Genomic DNA, 20,555 nt, shown 5'->3' with positions numbered 1-20,555 from the left:
CGGGTCAAAAGGGAGAATTGCGGTCCTTCCGGCGAAAAGACCATTGCCGCTTTGACATCTTGAGAAATCGGCCTCTGGTAATTATTGCGGAGCAATGAAATTGAACCAAATTCACTGGCGAAACCAAAACCGTAGCTCCAATGAGCGCAACTGGCAGACGACCAGAATGACGTCACTATTCACGACGGCGATTGCAGTGGTGTTAGTTCTTCTGCATTTGTTAACGTAAGTGCACCATACGTGCTCTAATTGCACACGAAATCCGCACAACCCCGAAGCGAAGTCAATTAATCGGTGGCTGGTAAAACACGCTCGCTCATTCTGGACATCTCAGAAAGGTAGTTGTGCTGTTCCGAGTTTCGGTTTCGCCTGTGAAATTTGTCAGATTTCATTATTCGCTAGTAATTGCCAGCGGCTGCTTTCGCAAAATCAAAAAGTGGCAACAGGCTCTTCGCAGAATTAAGGGCTGCAATTTTCCCATTTGACTGGACCACTTGTCTCCACTAATTAAAATGTTAAATAACCCAATTTCTTTGATTCCTGTCGTAATTTATTCCTCTGCTCAGCTTAATTTGCCACCACAAAAAAAAAAAGTAATTATGAAGGCAGCGTGAACAATCTCATATTTTTATTTCTGAGGATTTTCGGACACATTTCTTGAAACACCCTGAATTAGGGTGCTTATAAAGTCATATACTATGCAATGAACCTACTTTCATTTATTCTAGCTCAATCATGCAGATATGACTTTCCAAAGAATCCATATTGCCTATTTTTGGTCTCTTGACATTGTGCCCCTCATTTTTCATCTGGTTCTTCCACTTGTAGCATTCCTTATTTTGTAATATCTTGAACCATATTGCAGTGAAAAACGAAACGTTTTCAAGCAAACAGCAGTGCCACAACAGAACAACATAATGGGTAATAGTTGGTGTATATTTGTACTTTTTTTAGTGTGCAGACAGTATTACTAGGAGACAGCAGTGTATTAAAATATTAAAAAAAAGAAGACGGAAGGAAGAAGTTTAAATTAACCATGAGTCGAACCCACAACAGCACTACCAAGATGTCCGCGTTGCGCGTTAACCGGCTACACCACCCGCGCGCTTTTCTTTCTTTCTTTTTCTTTATTGGATACCGCCCGTGCGCTTGGCAGTGCGAAGGCTTCATTTTTTTTAGTAAAAGCTGCGACCTATAATACCTGTGTTCTACTTAATAACCATCGCGCCAATTAAATCAGTGCTACGTCGTCAACACCCGGCGTGATCTAGATATGTAATAGCTCCGTACTGTTCCGAGACGCGCTAGTTGCGATCTCGCTTGATCACTAACTCCGCACTGAACAAAGGCTAATTACCTCAATAAAAAAAGATTTTCTACTGTACAGGGAGCTCTAATGTACGTGCTAGCGTCGTAAGTACGTAGCGGCGACACCAGCAGAGTACGATAGCTTGTTAATTCATTTTGCTTCGACGCAATGTACGTACGAAATGCCACTGTTTGAAAGAGAAAATGCTGTCTTATGTGAAAATTCTACTATTTTTTAATCGACCTCTGATTAAATAAGAACGCACTGTACATACAAGTAATGCAGAGCACTGCTTCGACCGCCGATGGAAAAGTAAAGCGCACTGTCCGCGCTAGGTGCCTGACCTGTCGTCTGCTATGAAAACGCAACCAACAAAAAAGGCAAATCTGCTGAAGTACTATTTGGCTTACATTGCATAAATTGCTCTTCAAGATAAGCTATTATTTTCATTGTAAACTATGTTTTTCGAATAACATGCGTGCACTTTTTAATTTGACTCGCTCACGTATTTTTCTTTTTTTTTTCATCAACTCTACGAGCCAAAGCCATCCACAGTCAAAGCCAAATGTCATTTATTTTTTGTTCTGTGTCAGCGTCTCGAGCTCGTTACGTCTTCAAGAACATTAATTTCATCTGAGAACGTGCCGCCCTCCCTTTTGCGATGTGCAAAGATCGTGCGCAAGTCGTGCGTTTTTTGGAGCGCCAGTCACGTACGAGTCGTTCGAGGAATCGAAGGAATGTACTACGGGCGCTCGTAGGACTCCGCAGCATGTCCGCAGCTGATGGCTGACGCCCGTGGCTACCGACACGAGACCGGCTACCGACTGCGTGACAGTATGAAAGGTAAGTGGCACATGTTATTATGCAAAGTAGGCAACTCAGCGGAAGGCTGTGTTATCGCACGCGTACGAGGCGTTGTAGAGACGCAGCCTTATGCCCATTTGCGAGTGACAAAGATTGTCATTGTCCCCGCTACCGATTCGCTATGACTACGCTTATACGAGCAGAAAGAGCCACGACGCATCGGTACGGCTTTACGGAAGGAAATTTGTAACAACTGAGATAACATGCATGCGTATGATGATCGATTTGTCTGATGAGCATCATAGTGAGCAGGACGCAGGCGTCACTCGCATTGCATCGTTGTTAAGACAGCAAAGCAATGCTGCAACGCCATTTACTGTGCAGCCTTGTGGTCACGTTCGTGTGCAATGCTATTCGTGTGCGAAGCGGTATAATAAGCTGAAACTAATGGTGAAGTGTTGACTATGCGCTTAGACATTGACTTGAACTGGGTAAACGTAATAATGTTAATAGTGAGCTGGAGCCGTGTTTTCAGCATAGCGTAGAGACGTGTTCGTGCAGTATGTGCGTGTGTATCACCTTCACTTGTCAGTAATATTGTACGAACGAGCATCCACGATTATGAAAACTGGCATGCACAATGCGAGATTTCATATTCTGTCAGAGCGACCATGTGAACCTTATCCGAAGCAGCAGATTTAATATTCTGTCAGTGTTGCTTTTTATACATGAGTGTACTGCCTTCACGTAGTTGTATACATTACACTGCTGTGTGGTAGTGGTTTAATTAGCATGGTACTGTGCGGTTGCTTATGTAAACACGTTAGGAGGCAGAAGGATCTGAATAGGCTAGTTGTCTCATGAGGAATGTAAGTGTGCTAGCACAAACAAGACAAGGACAGAAGAAAGACGTAGCAACAGGACCAGCACTCTTACGCGTCTACCTTCTGTCCTCATCTTGTTTGTGCTAAGACACGTAGGTGCATATAATTTAGCAACAGGCTGTTTATGTAATGCTTTTGTTGCCCATTTAATGCTTCAGAACAAATAAAATAGATTGTGCATATATAAACACGCCTTGACAAAGCAAATTTCATGCTGTTATGCCGAACACCTAACAAAAGCCTGTCACGTGGTCACTTGCTTTTGTTTCAGCTTCTGAATACTGTTTATTTTTATTAGGTTTCTAACTTCAAGAAATTGCACGTCAAATTGATTAATGCTTCTTGACCTTATAATAAGTGCATTGAAAGTATTGCACGCAGTTACAAAGTGTGACCTTACACATATTCAATGCTGCTGCCTGCACAGCTCTGTCATGCTTACTGTTTCTCATTTCTCCCTAACTTATTGCTTACCGTAAAATCCCGAGCAAGCGCCCCCCCCTCCCTTCTTCGGGAGATTTCAAATATGCGACCCATTCTCTTCTCCCACCATTTTCACTGTTTTTATTTGTCCAACGAGTGTGAATGAAAACAGGGAATGCATGCGTATTCAATAAAGCATTTCATTAGAAGCACGGGTGTGCATTTTGTATTCTTAGCGGCTCATCCACGGCCACCTTCAATTTTGATTCATGACCGAGCAAGGGCCCCCTCCAAATCTTGTCGGATTATCCCTCACTGTAGGGGTGGCGCTTGCTAGGGATTTTACGGTAGTGTTTCTTACTTTCCTCTTTTTAGACACATGCATACAACGCGGTAAGGTAGGCCGCTTTGCTAGAGAGAAAATTGGTGCAGTCGAATATGTAAATAATCCTCGTACCTCTCAGGAGTCGCATACACCTCGCATAGCATGTATAATGTACAGTACTCACGGATTGAAATAGGACACTTGGAGCGCATATGGCCGCCGGTATATGCAGCGCCGCTCGTGGATCCTCATGGAACCAAGGTGGTGCATTGGGGTATAAAGCAAGGGGGAGAACATCTACGCAGCAGGATTGCTCCTTCCGGTCGCCAACAAGCCGGCCTGTAGTTCACCACGCTGAGAGTGTGGCGCTGGAAGGCTTGCGCGCTTTCATATGCCGACCGAAATGGCTTGCCTGTGTGCACCTCTTATATTGCCGCGCGAGCAGAGGGCGCTCTCGTTACACGCGCTTTGGTGATGCAGCACGAATGCTGTGCAAGACTAAGGGATTGTGCCTTACAGTGTGCATGTAAGCAGTCTATTCTGCCAACATTTAAGTGCAGGGCCCGCTATCGTCGCGGTTAATCGCAGTGACAAATCACGGTGAAATGAAATAATGTCTGTGTTCTTCCCGCTTTCTTCGCCCATGTTCAACGCCCAATCTGCATCGTGTTGCAAGCAGCGGCCAATGTAGCGTCAACGAACACATGTAAGGCACAATCTCTTAGCTGAATCCTGTGTCTTACTTGCACAGCGTGCGTTCCACATCGCCAAAGCGCGTGTAACGAGAGCGTCCTCTGCTCGCGCCGCAAGTATAGGAGGTGCGCACTGGGGAGCCATTTCGGTTGGCATACGAAAGCACGCAAGCCTTGCAGCGCCACGCTGGCAGTGTGGTGAACTAAAAGGCCGACTAGTTGACGACCGGAAGGAGCAAACCTGCTGTGTCGATGTTCTCCTCCTCGCTCTATACCTCAATGCAACACCTTCGTTCCATGAGCACCCACGAGCGGCGCTGCATATACCGACGGCCATGTGCTCCGAGTGTCCTATTTCAATCCGTGGGTACTGTGCACTGCACATATAATCCCAATTAGCTCTGATCGATTCATTTGTTCAGTTATGCTCTGCTTAAAAAGCGCAAATGAAGGGAAGATGTTGGCATTTGTCGGTTCGGTGCATTACCTGGCCATCCTTCTTTTAAATTATTTTTTGTTCTTACTTTAAGAACTATGGCAGCGCAAGTTAGGAGGCAGACACAAACAAAGTGACGCACAACACAAAGCCTCAAATGCTAGTTGATAGTTTTATACAGGCAAAAGGGACAGAAAACTGGAAAACAGGTAGGGGGGGGGGGATAAGTGGGTCTGAGTCCATTTAGTTATGCATCACTGTCGGGAGAAAATGAAAAGTGTAAGAGCAGTGAAAGTACAGTGTCACATATAATTGCTGAGTCGGTTGGCCTTCAAAAGTCACAGCCGCACTTTTGTGGCTTTCAGCAGCCTTGATATTGTGACAAAGTAGGACAGTAGCACTGGCAATTGGGCGAGTTGGTACGGATGCATAGATTTAGCACGGTGCAACAATTCAGACGAAAAGACGAACAATCGATGGCACTTGTGTTCGTGTGATCATTCATTTTTTCATCTGCCTTGTTGCGCCGTTCTAAAAGTAGGAGAGACAAGAAAAACCAGAGAGCATGACAGATTGACCGGCTTTATAGATACTGAACAAGCAGTGTCCTCATTTTTTCATTGAACTAAGGAACCCATGCGTTTCATTGTCGTCACCATGCCCTGGCAGGTACACGTGAAATCTGTGCGGCATTTGGCCCATGCTGAAAATTGTGTTACATCGTCGTCGCTATGCCGTGGCACATACACACTTCAATATGGCCGTGGGAGTATGCACAACTATGGTCCTGACATCTTGTTCAACATTCTATTTGGCTGCCAAGAGAATGCCTTGTAATCAGAGGCTCAGAATAGAAGCCAGCATGTGACAGCTCTCAGCATGTGTTCTGCACAGCACTGTTTTGCCCCAAGCTTCTAAAATCATGCTTTGTTTATGGTACCACTCATGCAGAATTTGCCTTTGCTGCTGCATTACTATCGTCTAATCTCATTTGTCGTAAGTGTAAATACAGTGAAACCTCGGTGATACGATCACAGCTGATACGAATTTCGGGGTGATACGAATTTTTCGTTGGTCCCGGCCAAGGCCCATTAGCCTGCAATGCAATGGAGTACGGTTGTTGCGAACCAATTTTCACCCAGTGACGTTTGATACGAACGTATGCTACCGCACAGGTACGAAGAGGTGCTGTTGGTGCTGTCCTGGAAGATGCACCAAGCACGTGCGAGCGCGGGAACGCAAGCGTGGGCATGCGCGCCGCACCGCCAAATTGTCAGAATCACGGTATCAGAAAACACTTTTGTTACGGTCAGAATAAACCCTCAGAGACGCGTCACGGCCTCCGAGATTGTGTGCCCGAATCTTTGAAGCTCTTAAGTGCCTCCGTGTGCCTTCGCATTTAGATTACAGAGGATATTAGTGCCATGCTTCTTTTTCTAATGCGTCGATGCGGGCTCCTGTCGTTGTACTGTGTTTACACGTGCGTGCCTCATGCATCAGACATATTATGAAAGGTGGACGAGGACCAAAAGAAGACCAGGACGGTCTTTGCGAAGGAGTCATGCCTCACAGTGTCAACATGCACGACCGTTGATTTCGCACTTGTGCGGGCATGGCCGTAAATATCCCAAAAACATCCCCAACACCTCCACGATAACAAAATCATAACACAAGACCGTGGTTCTGTAATTTTGTGGCCTTGATCCATGGCGTCAAAGCGCTTCTTTCGTTACTTTTACTGCAGTACTCCGGTGTCATGAAAAAAAAACATACTAAAATTTTAAAGGGGCTACTGCTGTCGCGGGTCACAACGCACCTGGTTCATTAATTAAATATGCGCGTATGGGCCATATATTTATCAGTACTGGTATGATTGCCGACATCTAAAAACTTAACTGACAATCGTTCAGGGTTCTTGCGGACATTGCTGCGGCCCTGAAAAACAATAAATGAAAATGTACGCCAGCTTTCTTTTGTCGCATGCTAATTTTTCATGCTTTCTGCTGATACGAATTTTGGATGATACGAATATTTTTGGTAGTCCCGTGAGATTCGTATCACTGAGGTTTCACTGTAGTAGTGGGGCATGCTCATGCATAAATATCGTTCCTCTCCTGAACTTTTGGAATGGGTATCAACGGAAGAGTGTCTGAAGATATTTCACCACCATAGAAAGGAGATGAGATTTGTCTCGTTTCTGTCTTGTCTCCCTTCTATCGAGGCTACATGTCTTGTGTATTTCAGTTGAGGGGTGATTCTACAAGAGATCAAACATGCATGTCCAGTCGATATTTTTGTTTTGTCTGGTTTTTTTATGTTATGCGGGCACATTGAAAGCGCATGGAACCGAAAATTTTATTTCCAAAAAACGCTCCCAGCGCGGCAAAAAAATATTTGAAAGCGGCGCGCGGCGTCCTGTTTTTCCTCACTGCAATATTTTTAAATTTTACGGCCGAATTTAACGCGAACTATAAATTCTGTGTCGAAAACTTTTTCTGTTGATTTTAATACACATTACTGTGAATTACATCCATGCTTTCTTTATGCCGTCCTCAAAAGGAGAAAAATGTGAAAAAATGACAAACAGGGCCCAAATCAAAAAAGTTTGCCAAGTTTGATGTGCCTTGGTGCCTTTTCTATTTCACACAGAAACTTCAAAACAGTGTCAAATACACAAAAAAGCCTTTGCAACATTTCTGCTGTAGATCGTTTTCCTACAGGCAGCGCAAAAGAAGAAAAAAATAGTTAAAAGAAGCAACTTTTTTCTAAAAAGCTCGTCTTCAAAAAAATAAAATAATAAAAAACTCCGGTCTCAATTCTGACGACAATTTTTTATCGAAAAGCACTTATGTCAATGAAAACGCGGTTTTAATATCATATGCCCTCATTTGCATTATTCAGGAGATATAACAGGCCAAAATGACCCTTGCTGTGTGTGCTCACTTCAGTGCGATTTATGGTCGTTATCAGCTTGCATTGTGCGTAAATCTAGTTTTAATTGTTTTGCTGCAGCAAAACTTTGCTCTGGTGACTTGTCGTCAAGAAAAATGTGTTCTCAGATTTTATTTGTGTCTAGCATGTGCGAAAGTGCTAAAGGGCTAATGCCTACGCAGTTTGCAGCCTACAACCTGAACTTACCCTGCCATTATTCGCTAATCAGGAGCACGCAAGACACCGTGAGCACATGGTTTAGGTAACTTTGCCAAAACTCGCCTTGCACACCAAACAAAGCATCTGTATGCAGCGGCAGGCTAGCTTAATCTGTAACTAAATGCCATAATCCGGCCATAGGTCGGCAAAAATATTGGAACTCACTCCGACTCACTTAAAAAATATATTTTGCACTGAGAGCTCACTCGGACTCAGACTCACCGAAATTTTCCTCAGCCAGACTCACTTGGACTCAGACTACTAAACTTTTTCTCAACTGGACTCACTCGGACTCAAACTCACCAACATCTTGCTCAGCCAGACTCACACAGAGTCAGACTCACGGCTTGAACTGAGTCTGAGTGAGTCGACTCATGAGTTCGCTGGTGTAAAGTTAGCTTTTCCGATCATGGTGTAAATGCTCTTTAACGCCAATATCTCACATAATCGGTGCTCTACAATACACCTTTTGATCTTATACCTTCAAATAGTAGTTATGAGTGGTTGCAATCCAGTAAGGACGTTTTTATGAAATGTGCGACTCACACGAGATATTTCTATCAAGGACTTCCCATGCAAGAGTTTGCGGGAGGAGGTAATGGAACCCTCCCTTAGCACCACCGCCCCCACTCACACCTCTTATCAATAAACATTGTGGTGGAGCATGAACGCTAGTGCGTTGAGGCACGTGTGAATAGATTTGAGTATAAATGTAAGCCGGTGTAAGGCTGATAGTAATGCCGATAGGTGAGTAGATAAGTCCATTGGTCGGCAATGAAGGGTGGAGCTCGCTCAGACTCGCTCAATAAATATATGTTGCGCTTAGGGCTCACTCGGACTCAAACTCACTAAAGTTTCCCTCAACCGGACTCACTTGGACTCAAACTCACCAACGTATTGCTCAGCCGGACTCACCCAGACTCAGACTCACGGCTTGATCTGAGTCTGAGTGAGTCGACTCATGAGTGAGTTTGCCGACCTATACAATCAGCAGGCGCACTGTTATTGAGGTGCTTTCTCACTGCCTGCTTGCTTCCCTTTCATTACGTGCATTGTACACTCTAACCATCTTCCCCATTCAACGCACACTGTGCTAAACAGCATACGTAAAAAGTTATCTCAGTCATTTCTGAGTCGTTAATTTCGCTTCCCGCTATCATGTTTTCGGCGTCGCAGGTAACGTCTTCCTGTATCATCTTAACCTTTACCTCAGCATTTCAGCAGCCAGAAAATGTGCGGTGCGGCACGATTAAGCCATAAGTGGCCGAAGCTGCCCAATTTATGATGTTTTGTTGGCACTTTACTAAAGTGCTTTCCCACGTTGAGAACAGCAGACGTCACTGGTGGCGCCAGACGGGCATTATCCTTAATTTTGACAAGGAGTCTGGCCCACAAATTAATTATCACACCCCAAAGCATTTAGACATCCTTGGTCATAAAATATGAAACCATGAGTAGTTAAGTGAGCAAATGTGTGCGGCGGTGTTCAGTATAAACGTTTCGACTTGGTCTAGCTGTTCACTACACGGGATGCATGCAGCCCATGGCTAGGTCTGAGTATTCTGTGCCGATTACTTACGCATCCGCAAAAAGAAGATTGCCGAGAAAAACATTTTCGTTGCGTCAATTTTCTTTCATTCCTGCTTTTGTTGTTGTCTTCCTCCAGAAGCTACTGCCATAGGGTGAGGATCTTCGCGACACCTGTGAGGTCTGCTAGCATTGCTTTACGCGCCTCAAGGAAAACCTGTCTACATCTATGAGAATTGCGATGAGGTAGTCGAGGCATTTCTTCAGGAAGAAGAAGCGATTGATATCTTGAACAGGTGCGCCCACCTTTCCTCTGATGCCTGTAGGTGAGGTTCTAGGCTGCAAACTACATACGCGTTAGCCCTTCAGAGGATGGCAGCAGCCCATTTTCGCACACGCTAGACACAAATAAAATCTGAGAACACGTTTTTCTTGACATGCTACCAGAGCAAAGTAGATTTACGCACAATGCAAGCTGATAACCACTGATCACACTAAGTGAGCACACACAGCAAGGGTCATTTTGGCCCGTTATATCTCGTGAACAAAGCAAATGAGGACATATGATATTAAAACTGTGTTTTCACTGACATAAGCGCTCTTCGATAAAAAATTGTCGTTAAAATTGAGACTGGTGTTTTCTTCATCTTATTTCTTGAAAATGGACCTTTTTTTTAAAAAAACTGGCTTCTCTAACTATTTTTTTTCTTCTTTTGCGCTGCCCGTAGGAAAACGATCTCCTATAGAAATGTTGGAAATGTTCTTTTCTACATTTGACATTGTTCTGAAGTTTCTGTGTGAAATAGAAAAGGCGCCAAGACGCATCAAACTTAGCAAACTTTTTTGATTTGGGCTGTGTTTGGCATTTTTTCACATTTTTTTCCTTTTGAGGACAGCATAAAAAAGCATGGATGTAATTCACAGTAATGCATAATAAAACCAACAGAAAAAATTTCAACACAACGTTTATACTGCGCGTTAAATTTGCCCGTGAAATCCAAAAATATTGCGATGAGCTAAAACAGGGTGGCCACACGGCCACCTCCAGATAGTTTTTTGGCACGCTGGGAGCGTTTTTTGGAAATAATATTTTCGGTTCCGTGCGCTTTGAATGTGGCCACATAACATAAAAAACCCAGGCAAAACAAAAATATCGATTGGACAGGCATGTTCGATCTCTCGTTGAATCACCCTGAGGTAATTTTTGCATCTCTTTCAATGTAGTTGCACCATCAGTGTCCAAATGTGCCATTTTAAAAAAAAATGCTGCCCAGAATATCCCGTTAACTGGAGTTGTGGTTGTGCTGCCGTGACCTAGCTTAGTGCTCTCTTTACATACAGTATAAACATTCACCTTGAACATTACGGTTGGCTTTAGATGGATTGTGGCAGTTCAGAAAAATAATTAAAATGAAGGTTGCAAATGCAGAGCTTAACTGCTAAGAAAGAATGCCTGAGTTCGCCTCTTCAAAATGGGAGCTGTTTCTTCTGCAGAAGTTTGGATGTCATGTTTTAAATTCTAAAAACCTCTTCTGCGACCTTGTGCAGGTCGATCTTGGCCCACGACTGTAAATGGAAAACCAAAAGTGGCGGTGGCGGTGTTCTCTGTCAGAGAAACAGCAAAAGTACTATCGCACAACGAAACATTGCACAACTGAAGCATCGCCTGTGCCTCATGCTGCTGTTTCATCAAAGATCAAGGTCATCGCCCTTGGAGGGACTTTATGCATGGCAGCGTGAGTGGCTGAATGGTCTTCTTTTTGTTCTGTCTTAGGCCGAATAATAGTATCCAAGTGCAACCTCGACAAAAAGCGCAATGGTGACAATGACGTCGTCCACTTACAAGTGCACGCCTCAGTTTTTACACAGGAATGTCAGCAGCCTCAACGTCATCCGGAAATCCAGTCTTGCTGCTCAAGCAGAAGGAAGGAAAAAGAGAGACAGGATAGAGAGTGGCCTTTTTTCTTCTTTCTGCTTGTGCAGCAAGACCAGAATTTAGTATGAACCAGCTAATCTGCAAAGAAGTATTGTCTCAACATTATATTTGCACAGTACACGTGATGAGGTCTTGCTTATGCTGGCACGTAAGAAATTGGAGCGTTTTACTTCTGTCAGGCAACGGGAAGCTGGGAGGGTGTAAACAAATGGTGCTCCACAGTTTTCATGAATGCAGGAGTGTAACTGTTCATCGACAAGTTCTTTTGGTTTTTTCTACAATAGGAAGTCAGGTCTTCAGGTTTCATGCAAATACGTCTGTAACGGTTCAATAGGGAGGCAACTACTGGCCTTTCACAAGTGTTTGAAAGAACAACATTATGTTCAGGTACTGGGCAATGCATACTCTTTCTGTAAACATTGAAAGAGAGTGCTCCATTATTCCTGTTTACCAATACATTCAAAAAAGGTAGTTCCCAGTCTGCCTCCATCTCCACCATGAACTGAAAGAAATCTACTTGATAGATTAGATGCATTTGGAAGCTTCCAAAGCAGAGCGATTAATCACACACACAAAAAAAAGATAATATTCATAGCACACAAAAATAATTGATTTTGGGCTGAAAGAAGCAATGGAATTATATTCCAGCCACTGCATTGTCAGATTCGTGGTGTGCCTTGGATTTGCACTTAACATGGGCTTTTCGAAACACACATAGTTATTGCCCAGGGAAAAACTGAGGAGCCTCTTCAAGTCGTGAACATCAATTTGAGACCTTTCTTGTAGGGCTGGATGAGCGTTGAGAGCAGCAGTACGCACTTCAATGGTCATGTCAATGATAATATAAGTAACCAGAACTGTATACTTCTATGCCCGCTGACATTGTTGTTGACGTGAAAGTCCACAACTCGCCAATGGGTGACTGTCACAGTGGCTGCAAAATCACGCCCTCACTTCTTTCAGCCCAACAAACAAACATTTCAGCCAAGCATTTTTGTGTGTTATGTACTATCTGCATCAAATGAAACCCGAACAGCGGCAAGCCTTCGCAATGGTATAGTGCGCGCCGTCCAGTTATCACCAGGGACGGGTGCGCGTATGCGCAGTGTGGCCAAACCGGATGCACGCGCCTGTCAATGGTAATGACAGGACGGCGCGCACTGTACCATTGTGAAGGCTTGCCGCTGTTTGGGTTTCATTTGACGCAGATAGTACATTATTGTTTTTGCCTGATTAAGTGCGCTGCTCTGAAAGCTTTCACACCCATTTAACTCTTTCCCTGGAGAGCTTTTTTTTTGGCCAAAATCGATACAAAAATACCCATATCTTTTATTTGGCTCGTTGATTCTAAGTGTCTTGAAACAACTAAAAAAATTATTCAAGGACACTTTATTAGCATTATACATGCGACATATTTTTTGTATGTTATAAAATATGCAGATGATTGACTTCACCGCACTGCACCACGGAAAGCACCCTAACATCTCCAGCCTTCATTGCAGAAAATGTCTCTTTGAAATTTGAAATGTAAAGCGCAATTGGACTAGCGAGTCCTTGAAAACAAACCTTTAACGTGCTGGTAGGCGTTTGGTTACATCTAACGGCGTCCTCTGTCGACGTATTGAGGCACGATCGTCATCCGAATCCAGCAGTTTAGAGAAACTATGCTGCTTTTTGTAGTCACTGCCGCATTCACAGGAGAACTGCAATTCTTCATTTCACAACACTTCGGCAAACAAGCACTGTTTCTTTTTTTTTTTTTTTTTTAATGGAGCTGTTGCAAGCAAGCACGCACCTCTTGCGCACAGAGGAGGATGCCATTTTCTAATTCCAGTTGCCAGAATCAAGCCCTTCCTTGACTAAAATGCATGTTTTGAGCGTGTTTTTAAATTTTTTACTGTGCCATCTTTTGAAGCCAAAGAGAAGACAGCTAATTGAATCAGGGTAGCTTAACTGCGGCGCCTTCAAATGCTTGTTTCAGGGTGGACGAGCCTAGCTCGTCTTTGGTGTGAGCGGTACGGTACAAATTGTGTGGACGAGCTCAGCTCATCTTTGGTAAGGAAAGGGTTAAACCATCAGGTAGATTCCAGTAAATTCACAGTAGAGATGGAGCAGATTAGAAATTAACATTCTTTTGGATGAGTTGGCAAACAGGAACAACAGAACACTGCATTCCTTCAGTGTTTACAGAAAGGATACGCAGGGACTGGTACCTGAGCTTAATGTCTGCCCATCTGTGCATAATGTCTGCATTTGCCAGAGGTCAGCAGTTGCCCCTCTTGGACCGTTTACAGTCGCATTTGCACGAAACCTGAAGACCTGACTTCCTAAATGTACTTAAACTCAAACTCAAAAGTACTTTTCGACAAATAGTTCCACTCTTGAGTACATGAAAACTGTGGAACACTGTTTGTCCAAACCCTCCTGGCCTGCCAGTATCCGACAGAAGTAATGCGCTTCTTACATGCCAGGGTAAGTGAGACCTCATGACGCATACAGTGTAATTATGATGTTGGGGCTGCTAACCTTCCTGCGTACAAACTTGGGCAAGGGCTCATATGGGGAAAAGACAAGCTGCCAAAAGAAGTCCTTACAGGCATTTTCTGCAAGATTCCCTGAGCAGACTGGGCGAGTGTCTACACCAGGGAGACTTACACAGCAGCTGCACCAACTTCATAACAATGTCGATAAGAAAAAGATGACTGAGCACGCAAGAAACAACTGAGCACAATACAGACTGGGTGAATTGTATATAGTACAATTTGCCAGTAAAGAAAATGGAAGTCATGTTTGTATCTGAAATCCTTTGAGATACAAGCGCTTTTCTGTTGTACTTTCTTCCATTACGATCAATGCAATCGTGTTGCCCTTTTTTGCTGGTGCCCTCGAAGGCTGTGCACATATGAGCTTAGAAGCTCCCATGATTCCAAGTCTCTTCATGGGATTAATTTTAGTGTCAGTTTCACCGGCATTGTTGAACTTGATGCGGTAATCGTGTTTCTCACAATAATGGTTGAGAGCATCGCGCTCTGAACAACACCCACTTTGGAGGATTGGCTTAAGAAATGGATAGGCTAACAGAAATGGACTTATATAATTTGTGTGATTGTTGAAAAAAAAGTTAGAATAATCAGTATGAATTAATAATGGTTATTTCAAAATTTAGATCAAAATGAAGGGACAAGGGGGCAGCACTAGAATGAATACAAAGGACAAGAAGACAGGACATGCGCTGTGTCCTGTCTTCTCGTCCTTTGTATTCGTCCTAGCGCTGCCCCCTTGTCCCTTCATTATGAACCCAAACCAACTCGCCTACCTATTTGTGATTCTGTTAGATCAGAATCTTGATTCAGTAAAAGATTAATTGAATTTTAACTAAAAGAACCATATTAATCTAATTAATGCTGAAGGGCCTCAAAACCAGCTTCACTATTTTTAACATTTCAAGTAAATGTGTGCTTCGAGTTCAAACTTTTGCAACGATAAACAATGCCAAACATAGGCACGGAATAAAAAACAATCTTGTGCTCCTCTTTGGGCCTTTCGGTATCCCCAGAGTTGGTAGTGACGTGACCAGAAAATCTGGTCATGTCAGCAGCTGAGAGAACCTGTTTGTCTGCCTGCAGGTATGCGTATTCGCTGCTTATCCTTCTCGCACGGTGAGGAGAAATACTTGCCCAGGAGGAGAGATAAGTTAACGAATGGAGTGTAGCGCATGAAAGAGTGAAACGAGGGAGGGCTGCATTTTGATCATCATACGCATGTAACTCCGCTAATAGAGCAGCATTTCAAAAAATTCTCGTGGCCACATGTTCACTGTAGTAAGGCAGAGTGACCGCGACTGGTATGCAGGAAACACGACTCGTGTAAAGGAAGTGAGGAAATTTGAAGTAAGGCACGTTGAAGCAGAATATCTTAGGAAAAAAATTGCTAGTCATGTGATATATACAGCTACACAGGTTATTTCTTGTATGCTATGCGTAAAGAACACTTCCAGGTTTAACAAAATAATTCAAGCATCCTTATCACTTTGTTAGATCGAGTTTTCACTGTAATCACTCAGTTCTTCTGTACCTGTTACATTCATAATATGAAAGTTAGCGAAAGTTAGTTTGCCTAAAATAACCTTCCTCATTCTTGTTTTCAATTGGGAAAAGTTTATTACCTGTTATAGGGAACAGAGTAAGGCACAAGAATGTCTTGTGGGCTAAGCAAGCATATAGATGACTGTCCAATCTAGCATGCAAGAACAACTGATTTATTCTCTCGAGGTGTTTTCTCAAGGAGCCTTAGCAATACACAGGGCCGCAACCAAATGGAGCTGAAAAGCAAGACGATGGCTCCACAAAATATGGCACCCCCCCGGTCCCCTTAGAGAAAATAATGCAAATGAAAAAAATGTACGTTTGCTGTTGGGACATACAGAGGTGATGTTCTCAAACAGATGCTTCTGGCACCCACTTGTTTTTAACACATCCTAATTCAACATAAACCAATTTTAAGCTGGGAAAAAATGCAGCATATGCCTCCTATTTTTAAACCAGAAAAGAATGCAGCACACAGAGTTTATGACTTGACATATCCTGATACGTAATATTTATTTTCACCATTCTCACACATGAACTGCATGCTTTTTAAATAAGTCTGCAGCTATCATGCCTCAACTTCACCAATTCAACCTTTGATGCATGCAATATTCAGAATATGAAGGACACATTTCATGATCTGTTGTGGCAAAATTTTTTACCTAAAGCTTTTTAAATGAGCTTTCCTATTAAACCAGCACATTACTGTCGCCACTCTTTATACATTACATGGGAACTGTTTGGTCACCACCTTGTTGATTGCTTTACTGCTTTTGTGAGTGCTACAAACACAGTTTTGGTCGAGTAGTGAATTGTAATGCGTGTGGAATTTTCAGACCTGTTTGTTTGAAGAAATGATGCACGCTGTAGCTGAGTAACTATGCTACTCATGTTATTTACATTCTGCTTAAATATCAGTGCTTGAAATGTGATAAGCATGTTATATCTGTTAGGGCTCTAACCACTTTTTGCAGGTTGCACAGCCACCTCATAACTGTTCCGTTGGCAATAGATTTCAGTGTTTGTGTCCTGTGTGAAAATTTCGTCTAAAATAAAATTCACTTTTGCTTTATTTCAGATGGTTCGAGTTCCACACGGAGAATCCTGAAGCTAATTCTTCCAAGGCAGAGCGGGGCATGCTGAAAGTTATCAGAAGGCCGAAAGAATAAATCGGTGGTTCATCTGCATGTACAACCATCGTCAAGTGTTATCATGTACTGTTTTTTGCGGCTGCATAATATTAAACAGTCCGAGTCTGCCCCAGCAGCCCATATGGGTAACAGATGTTTTGATTAAGACTTCTTTTATGATGTCTCTGAAAGTAAGGCAGTATGCATTCAATGAATTCGAATTATTTCATAAACATGGCTTCATGTGGTTGGATAAACCAGTTGCATAAATTGATGTGATATTTCCAGGAATGACAAAAAAGTTCCCTGTGAGATTCACACACTAGTTTTCTCACGCAATTGACTAGGTGGCAGTGTAAGGTGTCTAATAGAAATAGTGATAGGAACCACCACAGTTCTCGAAGTGGCTGACACCAACAAACTTTCCATAAGTACCAGTGAAACATGGCTTATTATTTGATGGCAACACTGTTCCTCAGATGTGCACCGTAGAGTAGCTCTAGGTCCCTGTCTTTATATGTTTAATATGCTACACTGCTCAGGTGCAGCAATATATGACACCCAAAATATCACGACGACGGTAAATCGTGCTGTCTCTGTGTGTTCGTCCATCATCTTTTCCGCTGTTATTTTATGATTACGACCCAAAATATAAAAAGCTGATATATGGGCATATAAAAATTCGCCAGATATGGCCATATATGACATTATATAGGGATCCCATATATGGGTATATTAAAAATTGGGCAGATATGGACTTATATGGCCATATAAGGCCATATATGAGAGCCCATATATGGGCATATTAAAAATTGGGCAGATATGGACTTATATGGCCATATAAGTCCATATCTGCCCAATTTTTAATATACCCATATATGGCTTTTTTTATATAAGTCCATATATGGGATTTTTGTAAGGGCCATTCGGGCATCCGGCAACATGACATGCATGCGGCATTTTGTCGAACTTTCTGTCAGAGCGACTTTCATGAGCGCGCAAAACACACGCGGCAGTACGCGATACCGAAACTACCACTGAGACGAAACTACACTCGCGCGTGAGCAAAGCAGGGTGCCGGGCGAAGCGCAGTTCGGCGAAAACGGAACCTTTGAACCACGCGCGCCGTTTTCCGTGGCAAGGCCAAAGAGGTTTTTTTTTTCATGAATCAAACAGAAATGAACAAGGAGCATTTTATTACGCACCTTGATGCACGGAAGGTTCCCTTTTTATTGCAGCTAGTTTGATTACGAGTGATTATTTGTAGTCTAACTCTTTCACGTCATCGGGATAATTTCAAAATGTGCCCCTCGAGGCGCTCATCGTGTGATACATTTAGCTTAATTTCTCGGCAAGTAGGGCATTGCTGTTTAAAATATTGCCGTTTTAGACGTTGTCATACATTGAGCTTCCATTGTGACATAAATTGTTATTTGCCTATAGTGTCCCTTTAAAGGTCCAAACACCCGGCGTCGGCTCAACCCCCAGGATCCCCTTTTCCACGGACACGGCAAAGCCACGCACGGCGAGGCGTGGGAGGGGGGGTCGAAACCCCTTCTTTAGCTCGGGTCCGTGGTGTCGCTACACACCAAACGCCTGCTTGCACAGACGCCCCTGCGGGGGTGAGAGAAAGAAAGCGACCAACATGACCCCTTAGCGCAACACAATGCGAAAGTAAACAAACCAGGTGTGGAGAATATGCAGTAGTGTGTGCATTATAAGATAACTGGTCATCCGGTGCGTGTGTGATTATATGACGTGTGCCTATTGGCGCACTTGCGTCGTCTTAACGCAATTCAGCTCCACCAGTCCAGAATGGTGTGCTAGGTCGGAAGTGCCCGTCGCGCGAGTCTCACTCTTGATGCACGAACGCCTTGCATGAAAAATGCCGTACGAGGTAATGCTACAAACCACGAAATGATACGCGCTGCATAATATCGCGGTGACACAGGAACTTTCGAATGCATGGATCATGATCGTAAAGTGACGCCGCTAAAACTATTATTGAGTGAAAGAAAAAGAAAAGGTTTTCCTTTTAATGGCGTTGCATCATACTTCACGATATCATATTTTCAATTCTTGCTTTTGTCTAACACGTGTTTCTTGCATTTTGCGTGTAATGTGTGCATGTATTACGCAGTGATAATTTGTTTTACAGTGGACTCTCGTGATACACTCCTTAAATTTTTTTTTATTTTTTTCTCTCTCTCCCTGCTCGGAGGACGATGCTATAAAAGTGCATCGAAGCCGCGTAAATTTTTCTTCGATAACGATCAGTCTCCGATCGAATTGTTGACAAATAAACTTTTTTTTTTTTGGAAGTGTATATCCTTTTCCTATTTGTTTTACAGCAACCGAAGACAATCTCTTCACACTCAACGGGCATACATATTGCCACGTACGTTTCTTATTATCACTTTCGCTGTATTCGGTTTGCGCCCACAAAGACTGTCAGCAACGCTCAGCGCAAACTGCGCCTCATTGTTCGAGGAGCTTTGCGATTATTGTAGATCGTTCTGTTAAGATTGCGCGCAAGACGCGAACACTCGAGCTTACTCTAGAGCTTGCGCGACAACCAGCGATCACGCTGGAATATTCGACGGCACATGTATAAATGCCGACGCGCTTCACCGCTTGTCAGTTGATCGACGGTCAACGCTCTGTTCGCCGCTGTCAGTGCATACCGTGTGTATTGCTGTAAATTAACTTTCCGTTTCTTGGCCACAAGTTCGGCCAAATAAAGGGTTTCATCTTGGACACGTCACCTGCGGTCTTCGTCGACGTCATGACCACGTGACATCTGGTGGAGGTGCTGCTTCTTTCATGTACCGACGCCCCCGTCAAGCCGTGAACCCAGCCCAAGTGGCGAGGAAGTCATCGACGGCCACCCTGAGCAGCGAGCAAGCCGAAGACAACAAAGTCTACTGCTAGAGTACGGGCCTTTACCTGAAAATACCCGACGGACCAAGACCCGGGCCTCGACCACAGCGACGATGACAGCCCCTGTGCCGTCTGCGCCTATCTTATTCCGACAACACAAGGAGCCGCCGAGCTTCCGCGGTTCAGCAGTTGAAGACGCGGAAAGCTGGCTCGAAGCGTCCGACCGAGTCGCCGTTTTCAGCGCGTGGACCAGCGAAGACAAGCTTCGACATGTGTACTTCGCCTTGCAAGACGCTGCTCGCACCTGGTTCGAGAACCAAGAGCGAACCCTGACAACGTGGGACACGATTTTTACCAGGTTCCTCGCGTCATTCACGAGCGTCATCCGCAAGGAGAGGGCCGAAGCGCTGCTTGAAACCCGTTCGCAGCTGCCAAACAAAAATGTGGTGCTCTTCACAGAAGAGATGACCAGACTCTTCCGCCACGGCGACCCCGAAATGACGGAAGAGAGAAAGTTCGCTTCCTCATGCGAGGAGTAAAGCAGGAGCTGTTCGCGAGTCTGATGCGGAACCCACCGAGTACTGTCCAGGAATTCATCTCCGAAGCGACGACGATTGAAAAGACGCTGTAGATGCGCACCCGACAATTCAATCGTCGCTCGACGCCACCGTACGCAGACGTTCAACCACTCTGCTCCGACGACTTGCGTGAAACGATTCGAGCGATCGTGCCCGAGGAACTGCGCAAGCTTTTACCCCCGCCACAGCCTCAAGTGGACTCGATCAACGAAATTGTTCGCGAAGAAGTTCAGCAAGCGTTAGGAATTCACGAACCACCGCAGCCTCATCCGGAGGCCATGACCTACGCTGCTGCAGTCCGCCGTCCCGTGCCCACTCCGCGACAACGTCGAGACAGCGCATTGCCACAGTTCGGCCGCCGGACGCCACCACCACCGACGCCCTACCGTCCTCCTA

At 44.1% G+C, this 20,555-nt stretch overlaps 1 protein-coding gene and 1 long non-coding RNA gene across 2 annotated transcripts in view; one reads left to right on the top strand and one right to left on the bottom strand.

Annotated features, from left to right (window-relative positions):
* The window catches only part of LOC119386432 (proteasome adapter and scaffold protein ECM29), an 814,720-nt gene that overhangs the window by 15,359 nt on the left and 778,806 nt on the right, over nucleotides 1-20,555 (bottom strand). The gene's annotated exons all lie outside the window — the stretch shown is intronic.
* On the top strand, nucleotides 1,915-16,928 carry LOC125757557 (uncharacterized). Its single transcript, XR_007415306.1, has 3 exons — nucleotides 1,915-2,152; nucleotides 11,099-11,286; nucleotides 16,650-16,928. It is a non-coding gene; the product is annotated as an uncharacterized LOC125757557 (long non-coding RNA).

Source organism: Rhipicephalus sanguineus, chromosome 3 (genome assembly GCF_013339695.2).
Source record: "Rhipicephalus sanguineus isolate Rsan-2018 chromosome 3, BIME_Rsan_1.4, whole genome shotgun sequence".
NCBI lineage: Eukaryota > Metazoa > Arthropoda > Arachnida > Ixodida > Ixodidae > Rhipicephalus > Rhipicephalus sanguineus.
Note: the sequence above shows the minus strand (reverse complement) of the source record. Positions and strands in the feature narration are given on the sequence as shown.